At 50.0% G+C, this 11239-nt stretch overlaps 1 protein-coding gene across 8 annotated transcripts in view; it reads right to left on the reverse strand.

Annotated features, from left to right (window-relative positions):
- Positions 1-279: 279 nt before the first annotated feature.
- Positions 280-11239, reverse strand: part of JAKMIP3 (Janus kinase and microtubule interacting protein 3) — a 162758-nt gene continuing 151798 nt past the window's right edge. For all 8 annotated transcript variants that reach the window (XM_058435886.1, XM_032174836.2, XM_032174878.2 and 5 more), the window contains one exon: positions 280-2857. The gene's annotated coding sequence lies outside the window, so the exon portion shown is untranslated. The remainder of the gene's footprint in view (positions 2858-11239) is intronic.

Raw genomic sequence — 11239 nt, forward strand, 5'->3', positions numbered from 1 at the left:
GGCTCCCCCTCTCCTAAATGATTAATGCAATGTCTGTTACTCACCTGTGTGGGACCGTCCACGGCAAACATCACCAACCGTTCTTATGCACGTGCAGAAGTTCCGTCCCTTTCCTAATTGTTTGATCTCTTCCATGGTTCACATTTGACCAACAGCCACAGGAGGGAGCCTCCCAGGTGGTCCACTGGAGCCAGGTGCTGCCAGACACCCCTGACTGCAGAGCTTGCCCTCCAGGTGATCTCGCAGGTGAGACCTGGGGCTTTCCTGCACAGTGGGCAGAAGGTGCAGACCCCGTTTCTGGTGTGCAGAGGCACTGTTCAGAGAATGAACTCAGAAGTGCAGAAATGGCTCATACGGCTTTCAGTTCAAACTTTAATACCTTTGAGGGGACTTTAATCGTCTAAGATTTAAAACATTTTTTATTAAAACTGTACAATAATTTACAAATGAGTAAAAAATTCTCTGGTATATATCATAGGAATCACAATACAAAAATATTTGTAAAATCTTGTAGATCACCATACAAACCTATGTTAGGCCTGTGAATACTGCTTAGCACGGAACAGAATGTCACGTGGTTAGAGGGTGACTACGAAGGGAGTGCCTGGGAGAATACACACACTACCCGGCATGCTGCCATAAGAAAACAGGCCCGGTTAGTTTTTGCATAAATTTACAATAAAGCTTTTTAAAAAATATACAGTAAACAAATATATGATTTGATACCTATATTCACAATATAAGTTTCCTGAGCCTAAACTTAATTCCATTACTGTGATAAACCACACACTCTCTCAGGGTTTCAAGGATGGGATGACAGTGAGTTGGCGAATGCGTCAGTGCCTCCAAACCCACACTTGGGCACTCTCTTCTTTTTGACTTCTAGTGTCGGTGTTCACAAGCCCGGTAAGGCACTCGGGGTATCCTGAAGGCTACAGATTCTGCAAGGGCAGAGACTTTAAGGAACAGCCATAGTCCTTCTCCAGCTCAAAATCTGGACCATGGGCACAAGGTAAACAACACACTGGTGTCAACAGAGGAATCTGCGATTTACGTGGATTTTTACTTTAGACAAACTAAAGTATCTATGTTGTTCTGTGTGTTGAACACAGAGTGTGATGATGTTAATACAATATAATGTAAATGTTGATGTCCTAGTTACACAGTAAACGTTTCTGGCAACATTTCAGGGTCCTTCCTCTTGCCTTATTAGGGAGTGATGCATTTATACAGACTTCCCCTGTTAGAAGAGCTAGCAGTAAGACAGCCCAAGTACCTGGTGGAAATTCACTCTAGCCCATTGGTTTGGAAAAGAAGGTATAGCCTGCAATTTAGAAATGCACCTTATTTTTAAATACTTGAATTCTGCTGCTGTTCACTGGACCAGGAGGAGTCAATGATAAATGCTCATATTTACCTTTTTGGGGGCAAAAACCCAGTTCTGAAATGCTGGATATTGTAATCAGATGTAAAGAAGGTGCCTATGATAGACGAGTGAAAACAATGATATCTAAGGAGAGGAACTGATGCTCCAATTAGATGTGTGCTTTCAGGAATGGGGCAGAGACGCAATGCAGTTTGGATGTTATTCAGCACATTCCTTGCACCTTCTCCCTTTCCTATATACATACTTTTTACATATAAACAATTACAACTTCATAAGAATTTGGTACATATTTACATGCTTCTCTTTGCTGTATAGTTTGCCTTATTATTATTACAGAACTGTGATTAAGAATGTCTGTGGTGGATAGAGGTGTATGAAGTGCTCCAGACATATATACAACATGCTAAACCATGATGACCCAAATAAACATGAGGGATGTGAATCGGGGAATCTGAGTTTCACTGCACATCTTTCTATCCGAAACAGCTGGCCCATGCAGCTGTTGTTCCCATGCAGGTACACACTGGGACCATGCCAGGAGCTCTCCCAGAGGCCAGACTGGCAGGGAACCAGGTAGAGTTACAACATATTTCTGGATGCCTGCATCATAGAGTCCATCGGACTTCAACCCAGCGGTTCGCCCATAGCGCCATGGCAGCTTTTATTAACACAAGGCTATTGTGTGCCATTCAGTTCTGAGTATAATAAATGTATCAAGAAGATGCAGTCATTAAAATGAGACAAAACTATGCACAGAGGACTAACAAGATTTCCAACTTGAGACGCAAACCCCGAGGTCAGGCTCAGCTAGAGACACTGAACTAGCCCAGTATCTTGCCAAGTAAATCAGGAACTGTGGCTTGAATGACAACAGAAACGGATGGGTCTTTCTTGGACAAGTGCTGATTAATAGTGCATTTTCCAGCAGAAATCCTGCAGCCACCAAAGAAAAAGCATATCTGTCTGATACTATTAGCTTTTCCCTGATTTCAACCTAGGGAGGCATGCCTGGTCTGCAGCCACTATGTCATCTGCCCCCAAGTCAGACATTCTTCTGACACAAATATAAAATGAACCTAATACTTCCAGACAACCCAGTCCTCCCTACAGCAGCTGAGTCGCTTCTTTTATACAATGCTGCATATTTGCATCTGGCTGCACATCTAACTGCCTCAACTTCTAGGTGCCTCAAAATGGCTAAATCCCACGAATTGCTCTTCTGGTTGAGTGAAAACATGCATAAACGCATGCATGTGCACACAAGTGAGCGTGCACACACACACCTCCTGTCAATTCAGCTCTGAGAGCAATAACCTTAGACCACCAAGGGTGGGAGGACACAGAAGTTCCATCTGCAGCCAGTCAAGCTCCATCCACAGGCTGGACGAAGCTCCTGGGCTGCGGCCTGGGTCTCCCAGCAGGAATGGAAATCACACCTAACGTTGCCTTCAGCAGTGCACTGCTTCCTCTCTGAAAAAGAGTGGAGAAAACACCGTTTAGTGTGACGACCTGGGGAATGTGGGCACCACAGGTCAGCACTCAAGGCAGCTGGGTCCTTGACCAGGCACTGGCTCTGCACAGGGTGGTCATTGAGCCAATGGCAGGCACTGCCCTAACGGGTCCAGCACCAGGTACAGCGCCACGTCCTGAGCCTCCAGCCCAGGAGACGCACCCGGCACCCACCGAAGCCCACACTCTCAGGAAGATGAGTCCGTGCTCCCCACAGAGCCCCCACAGAAGTGACCTTGGATCTTTCTCACTGTCTGGGCCAGCGGCCCGGTTTCTACCCAACCTCCCTCATTACTTAGAAAGTGGGCCTCTGCTAGGTTCAAAATGTTTTATTACCTTTCAATTTTTTAATGTTTTTGAAGAAGTTATGAAGGATCTGCTTTTCACAAGGGCGGACCCCGGATCAGTCCCTGGGGCACGGCAGTGTTGGGTGGGAGGATGCGTGGGCTGAGGGCGGGAGTGAGGGCATGCTGGGACAGAGGCGGAGGGCCCGGCAGTAGAGAAACCACGGTTTTCTAATCTAGGAGGGGTCTGAAGAGCTTTTTGGTTTTTGATTTTTTAACCTAGCTTCTAAGTAAGAAGATATTACCTCAAACAGAATGAAAAATAAATGTAGTCAAAAGACATACATGTTTACTTCTTCTCGTATTAAGCATTACAGTTGAAATCTCTGCTGCAGTTAACATAGTACCTTGTTCTTTGTGCCTTTAATCGGGTTCATTTCTAAATAGGTTGTCGTGGAACTGTCAATCTCTAGAAGGTACAGGAGGAAGGGGACCTGCCAGTCCAGCCCTCATATTTTACAGATGGAAAAGGTGAAGCCCCGTGTAAAATAGGGATTTCCCTCGGTGACACTTCCAGGTTGAGCAGGGCCGGGGATCTGGACATCTACCCAGAAACACTCCCACGCCGTCAACGCCTCTCTGAATTACGTGATCAACTGCCTGGGGTATGAACTAGGCATATGCAAATAGAGAACAGAGGTCTTGTTGAAAATATTATGCTGAATTTTAAAAACTCACACCCCACACTGAAGGAACAAGACCAGAGCACTTGGTTTCCTGTGGTCACTCGATCCCTCTCCATTGTCAACACACTCCACTCACTGCCCTATTTCCAGAACAGGAGACTTTCTGCCCCATCCATGGCCGCAACATGCCACTCACACACACACACTGTGTGTGCATGTACACACAATGCACAATACACATAACTGCACATCTGCACACAGCACATACACACTGCACATGCATGTACACAATACACTACATACATGCCCACACAACATGCACACATGCACTGTACATGTGTATGCACAATGCAAAATACACATACATGCACACGCACATGCAATGCACAACACACATACACATACATGCACATGCCCAGACACCACTCACACACAGCACACACATGCACACAATATATACACACATGCATATATGACACACCACTCACAGCACATGCATACACACACTACACACACACACACACACACACACACACAGTTCTGCTTCCAGGTTTGCAGTCTTCCCAAATCCCTTCTGCCCCACCCCGTCTGTTCCGTCTCTTCTAGGGGATGTGGTCTTCTCCCTCCCCCCCTCCCCCCCCTTTCTGGCCTCTGTCCCTCACAGTCAGCTGAGGATCTTATCCAAACCAGAGCCATGTCAGGCACAGGACAGGTGGGAGGCGGCCGCCCACGGGTCTGGCCTTGGTCTCTGTGGCTCCATGGGGCTCAATGCCCCCATGCAAGCTCTGGCACCCCAAAGTCCTCACTCAAGAGTGTCTCTGTGGATGGGCCTGAGGCTGCAGAGGCGCCTGCTTGCAAGGGTGGCCACTGGCTGGCGTCTGGGAACTTAGCTTCAAAGCATTCCTTTAGCGAGGAGGTTCCTGCCTAGACTGTTTGTGCGAACAATGTGATTCATGGCAAACACCGGCCTTTTGAGGGCCTGGCATGTTAGTGGGCAGGGGGCGCACAACTGAGTAGCCCCCAAATCAAAACCTTGAATTTTGGGTCTTAGCTGGAATTCCCTGAGCAGAAACACTGCATATGTGGGGCTGTGTGTTGCTGCTGGAGGGAGTGTGTGCCCCATGTGCACCTCGCAGGGGGAAGAGTATGGGAGGGGAGAGAGCACAGGAAGTCTGCTCACAGGTCTCTCCAGGCTGTGCCTGTGAACTCTTCCCTTGTAGATCCAGCCATGCCTCCTGATTATAGGGCTGTGATAATGGTCTGGCTGTGCCATGGCGTGACCCTGCTGTGGCGCGGCCCTGCCGTGGCGTGACCCTGCCATGGTGCGACCCTGCCGTGGCGTGACCGTGCCGTGGCGTGGCCCTGCCGTGGCGCGACCCTGCCGTGGCGTGGCCCTGCTGTGGCGTGACCCTGCCGTGGCGTGGCCCTGCCGTGGTGCGACCCTGCCGTGGCGTGACCCTGCTGTGGTGCGACCCTGCCGTGGTGTGGCCCTGCTGTGGTGTGACTGTGTGCTGAGTCCTGTGAATCCTAGCGAGTTCCCAGACATGCAGGTGGTCTCGGGGACCCCCAGAACATCTGCTTCCACTGTTGCCTGGAAGTGTGGGGGTGGGGGGAATGTGGGGCTTCGAATTGCCTTCAGGGAACACGTTCTTTTACGTACTTGGCTAGTCACATGGCAAATATTTACATGAGTGTATCAGTGCCACAGCAAGCGTTCCACGGGAGAAACCCAGGCAAGTCCTCATCCCAAGAGCTCCCCAGTTCTCAGGGAGGGGGCAGGAAAGTGCTGCTCAGGTGGCTGAGCTTCGAGTGACAGGAGAGAGGTAGGATGTGGGGAGCTCAGGCACGGTGCAGGTGGAGCCCCAACCAGCTCAGAGCCCGGGGAGCCCAAAAGTCCCATCGACAAATACAGCCCCATGGCCGTGCATGATGCTGGGGGAGGATGAGCACCGAGGGCCCTTGCTCTTCACGCTGGAGGGGAAAGCCTGGGTAATTTTATCTTGGGCTGCAACAAGGATAGCTGATGAAGTATAGGAACAAGTTGACAACCACAATCATGAACTTGGCTCATTGGGCAGTGCCAAGGGTGGCAGCAGGGACAGGAGATGGCAGCATGCCTGGGGCACCACCCAAGGCTGACATGGGGCATTTCCACAGGTCAGGGCCCCCAGTCCCACAGGCACGAAGGCACCAGAACCTCGCTAAAAGCTGCAGAGGCAGAACCCTCATCAATAACACCACGGGTACCACGTGCAGACGGAGTCGTACATATGGATCAGGAAACAGCATTCTGATTGATGTCAAAACAGAGCCCAAGGAACAAGCCCCTGACGTCTGTGTGTGTGCTGGAAATTTCCACTGGGATCTCAACTGTTTGGAAACATAACACAGTTGGCAAGGAAGACAAGAACCTTCCTGGGGTCCGGAACTCTGCCTGCTTCAGAATCATCAGATGATGAATGCCACTAGAAGGCTCAGGACCTACAGCCTCAGTTTCCAAAAATGTGCATGAGACAAGCAACCCCAGGGTTCTCACACAGGGTGAGCCGCTTGGGAGGGGGTGAGACCCTGCAGTCTGGATCCTTGCTCTTCCCCAACACTGCCCCACAAATACACAGATTCCCAGCTGATAGGACATGGAGCGAGGGCTGAGTACAAGACCTTTCCCTATATGCACTTTTGTCTGAGAAACTTTAGCCAAACATTTTCAAACCAAACAAACAAATGGCAACCACTAACTCTGCTCACAGTCAAGGTATTTTTTTCTTGAAGCTCTGATTTGGGGAAAATATGAAATAGACCTTACCCGGACACAGACTTAGCCGCCTCCTCCCTCTTCCTCCTCTACCCCCTTCATGGGGTCTCTCTCAACCCTAGAGAGGGGACCAGTGCTGTTATCTACTCCCTGTCTGCCCAGGGCCACCTCTGAGGTCATCCTCTCCCCAGCCACCACAGAGGAGCCCCATGTGGCTTACACAGATGCTGGGATGATCCTCCCATCCTGGGACAGTCCTCAGGCACGTGGTGCTCTGCTCTGGGTCACCTTCCTACTGATTTTGGCTCTACAGCTCCCTAATAAATAATAAAGGCAGAAGCCACTTTGATGGTGCAGGTGGCAGGTGGGACAGTGAAGTGGGTGCACAGGAGCAGGTGCACACACACAACCAAATGCACAGTGTGCACACACATGCACACTACCCAGGGCACAGGAGCAGGTGCACACACACACACACACACTACCCAGGGCACAGGAGCAGGTGCACACACACACACTATCCAGGGCACAGGAGCAGGTGTGCACACACACACACACAGAGTACCCAGGGCACAGGAGCAAGTGTATACACACCACGACCAAATGCACCATGTGGACACACACACGCACACTACCCATGGCACAGAAGTGTATACACACCACGACCAAATGCACAGTGTGCAGACACACGCACACTACCCAAGGCATAGGAACAGGTGCACACACACACTACCCAGGGCACAGGAGCAGGTGCACACACACCACGACCAAATGTGCAGTGTGCACACACATACGCACACTACCCAGGACACAGGAGAAAGTGTATACACACCACGACCAAATGCACAGGCACACTCCCCCCACACGCTGGCATGTGTGCACACACTCGTGCGCACACTTTCTGCCTGTTCTCCCCTGGTTTCATTGTCTATCTGGTGGCGGCAGCTGTTCTCACAGGCCTCCACAGCGATGCCCAGCTACCCTTTCTGAAATCAGCTTCTCTAATAATGACATCCCTTATTAACGGCCCCATGGCCAGGCTAGTAAAAGGATCCATTATTGCTTTAACCAAGATGGCTGCATTATAGATTGCAAGACAGCTGGCCCTCAGGCTGTAAGCTGCTGGCTGAAAAGAATAAATTAGACAATAGAGCAATAAAGCGGGGAGGGGGACTCATGGTTTCAAGTTGGTTGTTCAGTTTCTGAGATTTTGTGCAAATCACCCAGTAACATTTGAGAAACATCTTTGCCCTTGGTAAAAACAGAGAGATTCTAAACAAAGAGCAAGGAGAAATAGCTCCAAAGCCAGTAGGAACCAGAAAAGAGGTTGGCATCATCTCCCGAAGTTGAAGATTCCAACTCCTAATGTGACCCAGGAGTAGCCGCAGCACCAGCACATCAGGAGACCACAGGAATGTTCAAGCAGAACTTATAACAAGCAGAAGCCTGGAAATCACCAAATGTCCACCGGAGGGGAGGTAAAGCCCCAGCACGAGGTTGCAGGTTGGAGGGTGCACATGGCTGAATCCCTGCACAGTGATTCCAAGCACAAACACCCAAAAGATGCCTGTTAACAGAGATTTCAAACACAAAGAGTCTGCCTTTTGGAAACGTGTCTGCCGCCGTGATCGTATAGTGCTTAGTACTCTGCGTTGTGGAAACGTGTCTGCTACAAAGCACTGCACAAAGCCCTCGTGGGGAGGGGATGGGATGGGCCACAAAGTCAGAGGTCAGTGTTTGTTTTGGGTGGCAAAGCCACAGATGTAATAATGAAGGGACAAAATGAGCAAGCAGGCTGCTGCAGACCAGCAGCAAGAGCGAGGCACACCAGCACCAGGACCAAGGCCACGCAGTGCGCCAAGGAACATGAGGACAACACCGTGCTGAGGATGGGGGACCAGGCAGGATCTGCCAGCAGGGACCCTCCTGATGGTTCTGCCATGCAAATGCAACGTGACCCCATAGCTGCCTGTGAGCTGGAGGCTGCACGGGAGCTGCTTCTGCCATCAAACCCACAGCTGGGCCCAGGGCGGAGCCCCTCCCAGTTCCCTCTTGGGGCTGGAGCCCTGGCTGATGAAGCTGCCCTAACAGGCAGTTGCTGGGGGGCAGATCCTGCAGGGAACATGGTGGGGCACCTGGAAGACTCCGCCCCCTGATCGGGGTCTGGCAGCCTCTGCTTCCAAGAGAGACAGGCAGTGCCTGGGCAGTACTCAGGGAGGGGCGCTTCCCCCAGCTCAGCAACTGCCCTGGGAGGGGACAGCCCCAAAGGACTAATTGTCCACACTTGGGTGAGCTGTTTCTGAACACCTCACCTTTTATTTCTCTTTTTTTCTTTAACAATATAGACAAATTCAGTAAGAAAACAATTTCACTGGGCTATGACGCAGAGCATTACACATTTCTTTTAAGTGAAGCTTCCTGCTCCATCATGCATGATGGCCACGAACTGTGGATACATCCTGAACAGAGGCAGCCTTTTAAAATCCCTGGATTTTAAGATGACCAAACAGACATCGTCTCCAGCAGCAGCATGGGGGGGGCAGTCTGTGACCCAGCTCAGAAGAGCAGGGCTGTTCATTGGCATTCAGGCGCCTGCTCTGCAGAAGCTGTAAATCTGAACCTGCTGACAGTTAATCAACACACCTCGAGCTTCCAGACCCTGAGCTGGCACAGGCCCAGGCCCTAGAGATCCAGCCCACCCTGGGGTCAAATGGGGACCAGACACGCTGGCTCTGCCGGCTCAAGGGACCCCACCAGCATCCCTGCTTTCCCATCTTGCGGTGGCAGAGTAAGGTGGACACCCCAGCCAGGAAGGCACTGACCACAGAGCCAAGCAGAAGGGACTTTAATAGCAAAAAAGAGGACTTATGGACCATGGGGTGGAAGGAGACAAGGATGTTTTTGGGTGGACATTCACATGCAAAAAATGAACTTCAATCCATACTGAGCCCCATATGCAAAAATCAACTCAAAGTGAATCACAGGTGTTTTAAATTTGACATAAAACCACAGATTCTAGAAGGAAATGGGAGAAAACGTTTGTGACTTTGAGTTAGGTAAGGTTTTCTTAGTTCTAACATCAAAAACCACAGTTCATTTTTTTAAAGTAGATAAATTAGATGTCATCGAAATTAAGAATTTCTGCTCTTTAAATGACACTCAAGGGAATGAAAAGACGAAAGACAGACTGGAAGAAATACTTTTCAATGGTGTGTCTGATAATGGCACGTATCCAGAATAGAGGAAGAACCTCTCAACACTCAGGAATAACAAAGCAAATAACCCAATTCAAAAAGGGGCAAATGATCTGAACAGATGTGACACCAAAGAAGGTGGAAAATCCACACACACAAAGACGCTCAACATCATTAGTCAGTAGCAAAATGCAAACGAAACCCCAAATAAGATGCCACTCCCCCTCTATTGGAAGAGACCAAATAAGGAGAACCAGCCTAACCTGTGAAGACACTGCGTGTGGGGCAATGGAAACCCTCGCAGCGCCGGTGGAAATGCAACACAGAACAGCCACTCTGGACAACAGTTACTTATAAAAAGTAAGCATGCACTCACCATGTAATCCAGCAGACCCAATCCTAGGTATTACCCAAGAGAAAGGAAGACTTGCTTTCATGAAAAAACCTGTCACATATTATAGCAGTTTTGTTCATATTTGCCCCAAACCGGAAACCACCCTGACGTCCTTCAACAAGACCCTGGTGCACTGTGGTCCCTTCCCCCGAGGGGATTCTGCTCGGGAACAGAAGGGGAGCCCACGGAACCCACGGAGCCACACAGCAGAAGGAACCTTATGTGGGTTTTGCTGAACATAAATACAGCCAGATCCTCAAAGCTGCGCTATGTGACTCTATTTACCTGATGTGGAAGTGGCAAAACTGACACAATGAGAAACAGGTCAGAGCTGCCAGGAAGGGGCCACTGCACAGGCAGCAGGAGGCAGCTCGGGGATGGGATGGTCTGTGTTGGGGCTGGGGTGGTGGATGCATGCGCTGTGCATGGGTCATAGCCCAGAAAGCTATCGCAGACACACCACACACACCACAAGCACACCAGAGACCACCACAGACGCACCAGAGACCACCACAGACACACCACACACCACCACAGACACACCACACACCACACATCACCAGAGACACATCACCACAGACACACCACACACACCCCACCATGAACACACCACAGGCCACCACACACCACCACAAGCATACCATAGTCAATTGTACTACATGTAAATTTTTTCAAAAAGTCAATATGTGAAGAAACACGAATGAAATACCAGCAGTACAAAGGCACCTGGCTGCATTACAAATGAACATCTCTGGGGAGGGTGGGTAAGAGACCCCACCTGAGCTGTTTGGAAAACAGTGTTGTGTGTGGACACTGCAAGGCTGGGGGAAGAGGAACTGTGCTTCAGCTGGGGCATCTGTTTCCTACAGGGTCTGGGTTAGCAATCCTGAGGCAACATGGGTGTATGCCAGGGCTGAACAGATGAGCACGTACATCGCAGACAGCAAGCGCCAAGTATCTGCTACTGCCAATGTTACAAACAAGGAGGGGAGGATGGCTGGGAAGAACCACACACCATTAGCCTGGAATC

Source organism: Hylobates moloch, unplaced genomic scaffold (genome assembly GCF_009828535.3).
Source record: "Hylobates moloch isolate HMO894 unplaced genomic scaffold, HMol_V3 SCAFFOLD_3, whole genome shotgun sequence".
NCBI classification, from domain to species: domain Eukaryota; kingdom Metazoa; phylum Chordata; class Mammalia; order Primates; family Hylobatidae; genus Hylobates; species Hylobates moloch.